We start from the raw sequence: 14,216 nt of genomic DNA on the forward strand, positions 1-14,216 counted from the left end.
GTTGAAGGCCGAACTCCTCCAGGAGCAGGAGGAAGAAGGAGGAGATCGGAGGCACCAACCCGCACATGGCATATGAGTTGAAGAGAATGAACTCCCCAGCGGCAAGGTCGCGGAGGGGGATTTTGCCGGCCCTAATCTTCCTGGCGTGTTCCAGCGCGGTCCATCCCAGAAGGCGGCGCACCGAGTCCAGCTGAGTCTAGCTCTGAAAGCGGCGCGGAAAAGGGAGCGACGACATGGTGATGGACGCTGCGATTGCAAGGGATGGATCGCAAGGGAGCAGGAAGGAGATGGATTGCCGAGCGCAAGGAAGCAGCATGCAAGGGCGTAAAGATTGCCAATCTCTGTGGCGCCTGCTTTTATACAAAGCTGTTCACCCTTTTGAACTCTGCGGAGACCGAGAAGAAGCCAAAGGGTCACCTGCACCAGGCCCCCTCCTCTCGCACTCTATGACTGCGGGCCCGGGCCTGCCAGTTAATGGAGTGGTTGCTGGAGGCAGGGGGGAAAGGCGGAATCTGAATCGCCCGAGCCATGGGATGGGCTCGAATAAGACAAGAATCTGAACCACCTGACGCGCACTGCACGGGCGGAGGACGGGCCCCTCGGGGATCCTGCTAAGGGGGAAAAGACATCCATGCCCTTTCCCGGCGGGAACAAGCTGTCCACCCGGCGCGACGCTGGGATATGGCCCCACCTGCGGATTCGTTCCTCATCCAAGGTGGGCCCGGGGACCTCTGTCGGTACATAAAGATAGGGGTACCTCCTGCTAGGGTGTCCAGACCCTTAGCGTCTCGCTGACGCCTCACAAGAGAATGCGATGGTGTCATGCTCCGGCGTGTGCGCCAAGCGCATCGTGGTGGATGCACGCCACCACATGCTCGACCGCCTATCCTCCATCATCGCCAAGGAACTGCTCAATGGCCAGAAGGCCATTGTAGCCCACTACGAGGAGATCGGCATCTCCACCAGCTTAGCCCGCCAGGAAGTCACCTAACAGACTGTCCACCGTAGTGGACACAGGGTTTCTCCAAGCCTACGCCCTTGTCCCTTGGGAGGCGGGGTGTACGGTCCAGACCTGGCAGCTGGGACCGTGGTCTCCGGACCTTCCCCTTGAGCTCATATAGGTCCGGCGCCCCCCATGTGCCCATGAGGGCAAGGCACTTGGGGATGGCCTCCACGGGCCCGGACCCCCCAGGGGGTCCGGCGCTGCCACGTGTGGGAGCCAGACCCCTATGGGCCTGTCTCTTCGGCTGGCCTCGGGGGCCCGGACCCCCCTACTTCCTCCGAGAAGGGGTCCGGCGTCACCACGTGCCACCAAGGTGGCGACTTCTGGGTCGGCCCTGCCACGTGCCCGTGGCAGAAGGCCCTCTACGGGATGCTAGCCCAACAACCGCATTAAATGCGGGTAGGTGGGTTGCGCGCACCCAAGTCAAAGCATGGTCTGCCCAACTGACACCACGGTAAGCCCGTTTGTTACCGAGACGACGCGTCACTGTGCTCTGCGCGCGGGCAGACGGCGTGTAGTACCATCATGGTGCCGCGCGTGTAAGTAATGATGGCCTGCTGCAGGCGAGCTGAGGCGTGCACTGTAACAGTGCGCACGGAGGCGACGGCGCGGCAGGGTCAGCGCAGCTTCTATGTCTATCAGAGGGACCCAACAGTGGCAGCACGGCTTCCACTGTTGGGTAACACTGACAGCGGTCACTGTGCAGACAAGGCTGCACACGGCCATATCCTGGCTATAGATACGCACATCAACTTCTCGATTGAGAGGACTACAGAGAGGAGCTCGAGATGAAGATCTCCATATCTCTCATAGAACAGGCTCCTGTTGGCCGGGCCCGCCTGTCGGGGCCCTGCTCAGTGTAAGCACCTCCCTTGGACTATAAAAGGGAGCGTGCACCCGTTAGAACACAGGTTAGGAGAAGTTTGTCGAGCTTACAGGCTCACAAGGTCCAACCTTAGACCCCAGCTCAGGTTTCATCCAGACTTCCACAATCAATACAACACCAAAGTGGACGTAGGGTATTACGCTCCGGCGGCCCGAACCACTCTAAATCCTTGTGTCTTTCCTGCGTTCATCCGCCCATCGATCAAGCCCTCCTAAGTCTCCTCCAAACCCATCCTTAACTAGGATTAGGCGGGTGCATTCCGCCACCCGGCTGGAGATTTCCTCCGACACTCTCCGAACTTCCCGAGGGTGCACCAATAATGATGGGTACTTTCACTATACACCATCAACCCACAGTTATACTTTTTGATTCTGGTGCAACTCATAGTTTTATCGATTTAAAGTTTGGAACAAAAGTAGGCTTGGGTTACTATCCTACTAAAGGAGCATATATGATAGCAACTCCTGGCGGTAAAATTGCCTCAAATCAAATCTGTAGAAATGTGCCAATTTAGTTGGATAGCAATCTGGTAAAGATAGATTTACTTGTGTTAGATCTAGAGGAATGGATATCCTACTAGGCATGGATTGGATGACTAGGCACCGAGTATCATTAGATATCTCTTCCCGAGCAGTTGAGATAGACTCACCCTACCAAGGCACTGCCATTCTATATCTTTCACCACGGAATTGCATCAACTTTTGTGCCTATGCTATAGAAGGGATCAAGCTAGAGGACATCCCTATGGTATGTGAGTACCCAGATATTTTTCTGGATGATTTGCCTGGGATGCCTTCGGATAGGGACATTGAATTCATTATAGAACTACAGCCCGGCACAGCCCCCATCTCAAAGAGGCCATATCGTATGCCACCCAATGAGCTGGCAGAATTGAAAATTCAACTTCAGAACCTCCTTAATAAAGGTTTTATTCATCCAAGTGCTTCACCATGGGGATGCCCCGCCCTATTTGTGAAGAAAAAGGACAATAGTCTAAGGCTATGTGTAGACTATCGTCCTCTCAATGCGGTAACTATCAAAAACAAATATCCTCTTCCCCGCATTGATATACTGTTCGATCAATTAACCGGAGCCAAGGTATTCTCTAAAATTGACCTTCGCTCTGGATATCATCAGATAAAGATTAGGCCTAGTGATATTCCAAAAACGGCATTTTCCACCAGATATGGACTCTATGAATATCTGGTTATGTCTTTTGGTCTTACCAATGCACCAGTATATTTCATGTATCTTATGAACTCAGTCTTCACGCCAGCGGTCGATAAATTCATTGTGGTATTTATCAATGATATTCTGATCTATTTCAAAAACCTAGAAGATCATGCAAGACATCTCCATGTCGTTCTTTAGAGATTGAGAAACCACCATTTGTATGCCAAATTCTCCAAATGTGAGTTTTGGTTGGATACAGTTAAATTTCTAGGTCACACCATCTCTAGTAATGGCATATCTGTCGATTCGAGTAAAGTTCAGGAAGTACTGGATTGGAAGCCTCCTACTTCAGTCCATCAAATCCGCAGTTTTCTTGGTCTAGCTAGCTATTGTCGTCGTTTCATCCCTGACTTCTCTAGAATAGCCAAGCCCATGATAGAATTACTGAATAAGGGAGTTAAATTCTCCTGGAATGAGAAATGTGAAGAAGCATTCCACACCCTAACAGTACATCTCACTACTGCTCCAGTTTTGGCTCAACCAGATAATTCTAAACCTTTTGACATTTATTGTGATGCTTTGGGCATTCGACTTGGTTGTGTACTTATGCAAGACAACCGAGTAATTGCTTATGCATCACGAGCACTCAGAACTCATGAACAGAACTATCCTACACATAAACTTGAACTTGCAGCTGTTATTCATGCACTTAAGATTTGGAGACATCATCTGATGGGTACTAACCGCAACATTTATACTGACCATAAGAGCCTCAAGTACATTTTTACGCAAGCAGGTCTAAATATGAGGCAAAGACGTTGGCTAGAACTTATAAAGGATTATAACATAGAGGTATACTATCATCCAAGCAAGGCCAATGTGGTTGCGGATGCACTTAGCCGCAAGGCGCACAGCTCTTGTTTATCAGTAGAAGCCTTCAGTGAAAATCTCTGTTGGGAAATGAGAAAACTCAATCTCAAAATTATTCCTCAAGGTAGTTTAAATCATATCGCAGTTGAGGTTACACTTAAGGATAGCATCATCATGGCACAATAGCATGATGAAGGTGTCAAAATCATCAAGCAGATGCTAGCCCAAGGAGAAGGAAAGTACAAGTGTTTCCAAGTGGATTACAAGGGGATTCTATGGTTCAATGGGCGTATTGTTGTGCCCAAGGACCATCAGCTTCGCAAGCAGATATTGGACGAGGCACATCTGTCCAAGTTTTCCATGCACCCCAGCGGTACCAAGATGTACCAAGACTTGAGACAAAACTTCTGGTGGACTCGCATGAAAAGAGAAATTGCTAGATATGTCTCTGAGTGTGATATTACCAAAAAGTTAAAGCCAGTCACTTAAAGGTTGCTGGTGTTCTTCAACCTTTACCCATTCCTTCTTGGAAGTGGGAAGATATCAGTATGGATTTAATTGTTGGTTTACCCAACACTTCCCAAAGGCATGATTCTATTTGGGTAATCGTTGATCGATTAACCAAAACCGCCCATTTCCTTCCCGTGCATACTACTTACAATGCTAAAAAGTAAACCGAGATCTATCTTGATCAAATTGTTCATCTCCATGGAATACCTAAGATGATCATTTCTGATCGTGGAGCACAGTTCATTGCTCATTTCTGGGAGCAACTTCAACATTCTCTTGGGACCAAGTTAATTCAAAGTTCCGCATATCATCCGCAGACAGACAGACAAACAGAAAGAATAAATCAAATCCTAGAAGATATGCTTAGAGCCTGTGTAATTCAGTACGATAAGAATTAGGACAAATGCTTATCTTTGGTGGAATTTTCCTACAATAACGGTTATCAATCGAGTCTCAAGATGGCTCCATTTGAAGCATTGGGACAAATGCTTATCTTTGGTGGAATTTTCCTGCAATAACGGTTATCAATCGAGTCTCAAGATGGCTCCATTTGAAGCATTATACGGTCGCCGATGTCGAACTCCTTTGAGTTGGTCTCAAACCGGCGAATGTAAAATCTTTGGACCCGATCTTGTTACTCAAGCAGAAGAAAAAGTGAAGATCATTCAAAGTAATTTAAAGGCAGCCCAATCTCGACAAAAGAGCTACGTGGACAAACGAAAGAAACCATTACAGTTTGAAGTTGGTGATTTTGTATATCTCCGAGTATCTCCTACAGAGGTATTCAACGGTTCGGAATAAAAGGAAAACTCGCTCCTTGATATGTTGGACCTTTTGAAATTCTCGAAATCTGTGGACCGTAACTTATCGTCTTCAACTTCCTCCTCAACTAGCAGCTGTTCATAATGTCTTCCATGTGTCTCAACTTAGGAAATGTATCAAAACCCCTACCGAGATCATCAATTCACAAGCCATCAAAATTGAATCAGATCTATCTTATACGGAGCATCCAATCCGAATACTGGATACCAAGGAAAGAAGCACAAGAAGAGAGACCGTCAGGATGTTTAAAATTCAGCGGAACCATCACACCGAAGAAGAAGAGACTTGGGAAACCGAGTCATATCTTCAAAACAACTTTCCAGACTTTCTTAGAGCCAATCCACATTTTTAATCATCTGATTCCATCCTATTCCGGAATCTTGGGATGAGATTCTTTTTAGGGGGAAGGCTGTGACAATCAGGTACTTAGGAGATAGGCATGCTAATTTCTAGGATAAGTTGTGCTTGTTAGAATGAAGTGTGTGTTTGTTTTGATGAATGCTTTTAAAAACTTAAATATACATTAAAGGGTATTTTTGTAATTATGGAAAAATTAGGGTTCTATTGTTAAATGTGTTCGAAGGTAGGGTAATTTCAAATTGTATGAAGGTTAGTTTTTTAATGGCTAGTATTTACTTTTAAACCACCGTAAGAAGTAGAATTACCTTAAGATTTCAATTGGAATGGGAATTTTAAATAGGTTTTATGTGAAAATTTGATAGTTTGTCAGATTTTGAAATAGTTTCAAAACCCTAACTCTTTTGAAGCTAACCCTTAAAAGAAAGTTGTAGTTCTTTTTAAACTCTACACTTTTGCTTTTGGGCATATTTTTATTTGGGATATGGCTTGAAAGAAAATCTTACTTTACTGTGAAACCCTTGAACTTTTGAAAAATTGTGAATAAGTCCCCGTCGTCTTCCTCTCTCCCCTTCCTCTCTGTTGCTCTGCTGCGCCGCCCGCCGCCCTTCGCTGGCGATCCCCCGGGCTGCCAGTTGCCTCTCGCCGCTCTACCCGCACCACCTGGCCCTCCAGCTCTCTCGCCCGACCCCTGCTGGCTTTTCCCCGCCCCGCCACGTCGCGCCGTCGTCGCCCGCAGCCGGCACGCGTGCCGCCAGCCACCAGCAGCTGCTGCAGCTCGCCCGTGCCTCTTCTTGGTTCCGCAACACATCCAGGAGCCCTCCTCGACTTCTTTTACCCTCTCACGCGCCCGCATTTTCGCCCTCTTCTTCTTCTCCGCTCAGCACCGCTGCCGGACCTCCGCCGCAGTCCCTTCTCACCGCCGTCAGCCACCTCCGCTGCCCCACACCCGCAATCCCGTGCTCCATCGGCACCACTACATCTCACTAAAGCTCCCTGACCAGTTCTCCTCCATCCCCTCATGCTCACGCAACCAGAACGCCGCGCCGGCAGTCCTGTCCACCGCCGCCGCTCGGCCTCACCGTCGTCCGACGCTCCCCCCCCTCTTGGCCCTCACCGAGCTCACCACCAGCACCACATCTACGTGTAGAAGCTTCCTGGCCACTTTCCCATCGCCTTCTTGCACTCCGATCGCCAGAACACCGCCGTCGCCTCGGGACCTCGCCGCGCCGGCTCGGTCCTCCGTCGAACCGCCGTCTCTGCACCTTCCTTCTTCAATTCCTGCCACCCCCAAGCCCGCCGTGAGCTCCTGAACCTTTTCCCCCACTTCCCCCTCGCCGCCGGTGAGCCTCCTCACCGGGATTTGATCGCCGTCGTGCTGTCCCTCTGTTCAAACTGACCAGGGACCCAATTGCAAGCCTTCTTTTCTTTCTAGGGTCTCTTCTGCAAAAATATCAATACCCCCCTCAATTCAAATCAGCTAGCTTTGAAAATTGATAAAAATTTGTAGAAAACTTCAAAAATTTTCAAACTAGTTCTGTTATACTCTAGAAGTTTAGATCTACAACTTTTGTTACTAAAATTTAGTTTGAAACTTAATATTTTAAGTTCTATTTTAAATTCTATCAAAAGTGAATCTTTCAGGTATCTTTTACATGTTAGCTTTATTTCATGTAATTTTTGGTATGTAACTTGTATGTGATATAAGTAAACTTGGGTACAAATTTCACTATTAGTACTGCACTCTAACTTGAACTCATTTAAATTTGTCCAAAGTAAGTTTGAAATGAAGTAAATTTATTCAAGCATGTTACTCATGCCTTCTTGCTTAAATTTGTGCAAAGTAAATTTTTTACTGATGTTGAGAATTCATAATAAATTTTGAATAATTTTATAGCACTGTTTAACTTAAGGTTTTGATTTAAACTTGAAATTTGAATTTAATTCAAATAATTTAATTTCAGCTTTCAAAAATTTATGAAACATTTATGTCAAGCTCATCTGATAGAAATAAATATACTCACCAAAATTCAAGACTAGAACCCCTATAGATTTCAAACTAAAAATAAAACTTGTTAACTTAAGTTTGAATTTGTTCATTTTTATACTACTATTATATTAGGTTTAAAATTATGAAAAATTAACAAAAGTCTTGTGTTAACTTCAGATGTGTGTAGTTAAATTCCTAACCTCAGTACTCCTATGCTTGAAGCTATAGAAATTAATTATGATACTAGTAGAGTTATCTGGATTAGTGTATAATAAATAAATTTGAATTCTTAGAATTCAAATCCTTTGCTTTGTGGTATATTGAATGTGAATTGTTGGATTGCAACCTTATCATGAAGAAAATTTATTGACTTAATAATCACTTAATTCAAATAATTGCATATCATGTAGAATCGACGACGCTTGAAGACGGAACCTACGAATTGGTCCCGGAACCCGAGCAAGGTATATCTGAAGACCAAGTAAACGTCGTCGAGGATCTTACTGAAGCCACGAACCAAAATTCAGAAGTTATTGACATTCGTAACCCCAGCCCCACCCAAGAAGGCAAGCCCCGGTGCATAACCCAGTTTTCCAAATTATGCACTTATTATGTTATATATCTATATTATGCATTAAGTTTTAGGAGTTGTAATGAAACCCTAGATGCATGAAACTTAGGAAACTATGTAATGTTTTTCTAAGTCTTTACCGAATAGATGCTCTGCTAATAGGACCGGCAGAAGTCGAGTGGTTTCCTGTCACTCGCGCGTATAGGAGTTGTGTGACACTCAGGTATTTAGTATTGTCACACCCTAGATTTTAGTACAAAGTTGTGTGCAAAATGTGGTAAAAGTGTGTTCAAAAATTTAAATGCTAAGGGAAAAGGGGTGTTTGTATAATTATATTTTAATAGAGGTCCTTAAGTGTTAAAGGGGTAAGCATGGAGGGTAGAATTTAAATGTATGAGGGTTGTTTTGCAAAAGTCAAAAACTTGTGTTTAAATCGCAAATGTAGATGAAACTACACATAGGATATATATGTAGTGTAGTTTTAAAATAGGATTTATGTAAAGTTTGGAAATCTTGTTAAGTTTCAAATTAATTACACATCCTTAGCTCTTTTGCAAGTGAGCCTTAAAGCAAAGTTGTAGATTTTGGAAAACCATACACTTTTGCTTTTGGGCCCATCTTCATTTGAACCCTGGTTTGAAAGTTATCTGGGTATTACAGTAGAGTCCCTGTACTTCTGCATTTTACAGCTGGGTCCTCCTTCGTCTACATGTGCGCCACCCCCTCTCCTCTGTTTTCCTCTGCCGCGCGCCGCCGCCGCTGCCCTGGCCATGTGCGCCACCCCTGCCGCCCCAGTGCCGCTCTGCGCCCGTCCACGTGTCACCCCAGCCTCTGCCCCGCCACTTCCCGGCCTCGCGCTAGCCTCTCCCTGCCTCGCCACGTCGCCCGCCGTCTGCCGGAGCCGCACTTCACAGCCGCTCGCCGTCGCAGCGACTCCAGCGCCACCTCCTGCCTCCCGGCGATTCCACGCGTCGCTCCCCTGCCTTGCCGCCGCCCTCCCGACTCCGTGCTGGCCCGCCCTTGCGTCCTCCACGTCGCATTGCCTCTGCCCGAGCTCCGCCGCGATCGCCACGCGCATTGCCGGCGCGCTAGCTCCTGCTTGTGCACAGGCACACCCTCTTCTGGACCCCGAGCACCTCCTATAGCTTCTCTAGCACACGCCCTGGCATTTGCACACCTCTTTTCCACTCAATTTTCCCCGCTCCGACCGCCACCTCTCACCGAACCTCCTCCGCGACTCTGGCTCACCGTCGTTAGCCTCCACCACTGCTCCCCATCTCCAATCCGAAGCCCGAACAGCATTCCCATGATCCACTGAAGCTCATCGAGCAAGCCAATTTCAAGTTCTTCCACCAGAACTGCCGGACCACATCGCCGACGGGCCTCTTTCCTCCGCCGCCGCTCGGTATTCCGCCGACCTGCCGGTACAGGACCCCTCCACCCCGACCAACGGCATCATCAGCACCACATCATCCTCCGGAAGCGATTCCGCCCTTCCTTCACCGCCCTCCGTCGCCCTAGCCCGTGGAACGCCGGCCGCCATTGCTACCGGTAAGAACCCGACGCCTACCCCACCCTCGAGCACTATCCTCCACCTTGTGTCCAACCAAATTAAGTTGGGGGAAAGCATCCCCACACTCCCCCGGTGCTCACGCGCGCCTTGTTCCCCCATGTTTGCTGGCCCCTCGTCAGGAACAACGACACGCTGCCACGGCCACCGCCATCTCTCGTCGCCGGCCGTGCTCCGCTACTGCTCTTCGAGCACATCACCCCCATCGTGTGTAGTAGCTCCTGTAGGTCGTGTAGCATCTATCCCTCCCCACCCCGGACCTCGCCGCCGGCGAGAACAGGTCGGACCGACGCGTCGGCCGCTGTCGTGGGCTGTCAAGGGCCTATTTGTGATTTCTTTTCCGGTTCCAGGGGCCTAAGTGCTAGAACCCGAGGACCCCAGTGCAAAACCTTTTGTTATTTCATGTGAGCAAGGCTACCGGCTTGTAAAATCGATAGGAAATTGTAGAAAATTCCAAAAATTGTCAAACCAGTTTTCTTGGAAACTAGAAATCAAAATCTACAACTTTTATTAATAAAGTTTGGTTTGAAACTAAATACTTTTGAATCTATTTTAAATCTAAGTAAAAGGGGTATTTTATATCTAACTCTTACATACAAGCTTAGCCTCTTAAGATTTTTGGTAAGTAGCATCTTTAGATCATGTGTAAGCTAATATAAAAGTTTCAAGCTTAGTATTATTTGGGAGTTTAAGTTCTTTTGAATTTGGGAAATTCAATTTGAAATGATTTGAATTTAGTTAAGCATATTTCTAAAGCTTATTGAAGCGTCCCCCCCCATCAGGGAAGACTTAAAAGTGTGAACTTATCAGTCCCAGGAGGCTGATAACACTTTTATTACAACAGATGGTACATCACCGTACATCTCTTCGCGGTAATGGGCAATGAAGCGCCACTATCGCGAGGATTACAACTAAAACCCATACTACTACACTAGTTACGAAAAGAGGATCATCAGAGTCTTGCGCCATGCGGAATCCAACGGTGGCCTCAACCACAGGCAAGACTGGGTGCAGGACGGAACCCTACTCGTTGTCTTCGGGGACGTAGTCTGGGTCTTCCACTGTAAAAGTAGGAAAGGGGTGAGTACAAACGTACTCAGCAAGTCCAATCACACCCACGGAGGGGGTATAACGGAATTTAATGCACAAGGTAATCCAAGGACAAGGTTATGGTTCGTTTACGAAAAAATTCGATTATATGCAGAGGTTCGTTTAAAAATATTTTCAAAACTAGTTTTCAAACACCAAAAGCACGTAATTTTGATCCACACAGGATCCAATTTTTAAACTGCTACCGGACTCCCCGTCCGCCGTAGCACACGGCACAACTGCCGGACACCTTCCAAACAACTCACACCAGCCCAACCATTCCCAGAGAGAAACACTAGTTATGTGACCACACCATAACTTGTCCAATACCGTGGGCACGGCTATTCGAATAGATTTAAACTCTGCAGAGGTGTGCAACTTTACCCACAGGTGGGGTACCACAGCACGATCACCTTAGTGTCGGTGCAGATCCCAACAAAGCCATTACCCACCTTAGCTAGACCTGACTAGCCACCGCGGGATCCATCAAGGGGTCATTCGACCTATCTCCGAGGTTCAACCGGGGCATAAGTCACACAGAGCTTATCCCTTCTCCTTGATCACCCGTTGCTCTCAGCTCTCCTGATGGCTACCAGACTAACTAGTGGGATTTATGCTAAGCCGTTGCCCATACAACGGTCAAGTGGTTTGCACGACAGGAAGCTAGGTGAGATGACACATCAACTCGGTCCTTAGGGGTGACAAGATGGATATCTCCCCTCCACGCTCAACCACACAGGTACGAGCACACCAACGGCAATTCACACAGAAATGCCATCCATCCCGTCCGACTCGTTTCTCAAATCCACATTTTACCCTTTCCCACACACACGCATTTTCTTTATAAAATCAGGTGGTCAAGGTATGGTTGTCACAACAAGGGTGGCTATCCTACCATGGTTATGGCACGCAAAACCATGCAATTTTAAAAAACAGGCCATCGGGTTGTGTTTATAAAAACTAGGACAAAAACATGCATCAAAGGGCAGAATTGAACTTGCCATCGTCAAGTCCTTGCGGGAGGTCCTGATCGAAGCACTGTCCCTCGGGTTCGGGGTCGCAGTACTGGTCCTCGTTCGCTTGGTCACAGTCGGGACCTTCCTCGTTCACTCCGTGTCCTACGACGCAAACAGACACACAATCAAGCACAAGAACTAAAAGCTTTTATCGTTGAGCTTGAATCGGAAATAATTTAATTACGGAGTTAGGGGTAATATTTTTGGGTGGTTTCTTAATGGCATGGCTAGAACTATACTAGAAAGGGTGTGGTAAAGTTTCGGGTCGATCGGAGGTCGTTTCGTACATAAAATGACGAGTTAAAGGTGGTTTCAGGGGTTAAACGGGGGTCCAGGGGCTTGTTCGTAAATATCCGAAAAGAGCAAGGACCTATTTACGATTCCTAGAAATACACTGAGCATGTTAAAATGTGTTGAGTATAACTAGGTTTATGTATCGAGGGGTTTGGTTTGAAATATTAGAAAGAACGAGGTTTCTTTTGCGAAAGGGGGTGAATAAGAAGTGTTTTATGGGTATTAGAGTGGGGGGGGGTCTTCTTGGAAAAACAGGGAAGGCCAGGGGGTTTTTCGGCAAAGGGCCACCTTCTTCCTCCTCCCTTCACAGGAAACAGAGGAGAGGGGAGGGGAGCTCCGGCGCCGGCCATCCCCGGCGGCCCGGGCTCGATGGCAGCCCCGAGGGTGGGGGAAAAGGAAGAGGGGGCCAAGGGAACTCGATTCCCCCACTCACCTTGAGCCGGGGCAATGTGTGGGGGTGGGGCGACGGAGGGCAGCGGGCGGCGGCCGTGCGAGGCGCGGCGGCGGCGCTGGAGGCGAGGGAGGTGGCAGGCGGTGGCAGTGGAGGCCGTGGGGGAAAGAGGGGCGGGGTGGCAGTGGTCGGTGGGGAGGCCGGCGAGCGGCGCGGAGCGCCTTAATGGCGGCCGCGTCGTGGCGTCCGTGTCACCGAGTGGCGGCGCAGGCGGTGAGGCCGGGGCGACGTGACGCGTGCGGGCACATGGGGCGACGCTGTGCAGCGCGCGCGGCACAGCAGCGGCGGGCGGCGCGTCGTCCGTGCGCGCGTGCGCGCGTGGCGCGGCACGGCGTGGGCCAGGGCGAGGGCGCGGCAACGGGCGGCGCGGCGCGGCGGTCAGCGCGGTACGCGGGGCACGCGGAGCACGCGGGGTGGGCGCGCGTGCACAGCACGGCCGGGGCAGCGCGGGCGCGCGGCCGGCCGGCGTTCGGGCATGCGGCAGGGGAGAACAGGAAAGAAAGAGAGAAGGGAGGAAGGAAAAGAAAGAAGGAAGGAGAAAGAGAAAAAAAAAGAAAGAAAGGAAAAGAGAAAAGAGAAAGAGAGATTGGAAAAAAAAGAAATGGGAGAGGGAAAAAAAAGAGAGAGAGAGAGAGAAACGCGTCGGCGCCGGTCGCGGCGGCGACCGCGGCCGGTCGGCCACGCGCGCGGGATTCGCGCGAGGAGAGAGGGAAAAGAAAAGGAGTCGCGCCGGCGCTAATCGCGGCGGGCGGTTGCGCGTGAGCGACAGGCCATCGAGCGAAGCGGAACGGGACAGCGATCCGGTTAGGTTTTTAGGGTTTTGACGTCGAACCGTTTCTACGAATTACTCTAGCGTGAGAGCGGTGCGGCGGTCAGGCTCGCGTCGGCCGTCAGCGTGACGGCGAAACGGAGAGAATCAGGGTTTTACGACGAATACATTTTCGGCCAGGATACTCTAACGCGTAGTTTAAATTTGAAATTTTTCAGGGCGTCACAAACCTACCCCACTTAAATGAATCTCGTCCTCGAGATTCGGCTGATTCCTAAATAGATGGGGGAACTCCTTCTTTAGCGCCTCCTCGCGTTCCCAGGTTGCTTCTTCTATTCCGTGTCTGCTCCATTGAACCCTGCATATTCGCACCTCAGAGTTTCTTGTCCTTCTAGTGACAGTGTCCAGGATTTTGACCGGTACCTCCTGGTACCGCAGATCCGGTTGTAGGTCTATTGTTTCCACTGGCACGTGTTCTCCTTCGGGTACTCTCAAGCATCTCCTTATTTGCGAGACGTGAAACACTGGATGTATATCTGACATTTCTTCTGGTAACTCCAGTTGGTATGCTACCGCTCCGACTTTCTTTAGAACCCGATACGGTCCAATGTATCAAGGGGCCAACTTTCCTTGTACTTGAAACCTTCGCGTCCCTCGAATAGGTGAGACCTTAAGGTAAACAAATTCTCCTGGGTCGAAACTTAGTTCTCGCCTTTTCTTGTCTGCGTAGCTTTTCTGTCGGGACTGAGCCGCTTTCAGCTTTTCACGGATCTCCGCTACTTTTTCCTCTGCTTCTTTTATGAGTGCAGGTCCTACCAGGGCGCGTTCTCCAACTTCCGACCACA

This window comes from Panicum hallii, chromosome 4, assembly GCF_002211085.1.
Source record: "Panicum hallii strain FIL2 chromosome 4, PHallii_v3.1, whole genome shotgun sequence".
NCBI classification, from domain to species: Eukaryota; Viridiplantae; Streptophyta; class Magnoliopsida; order Poales; family Poaceae; genus Panicum; species Panicum hallii.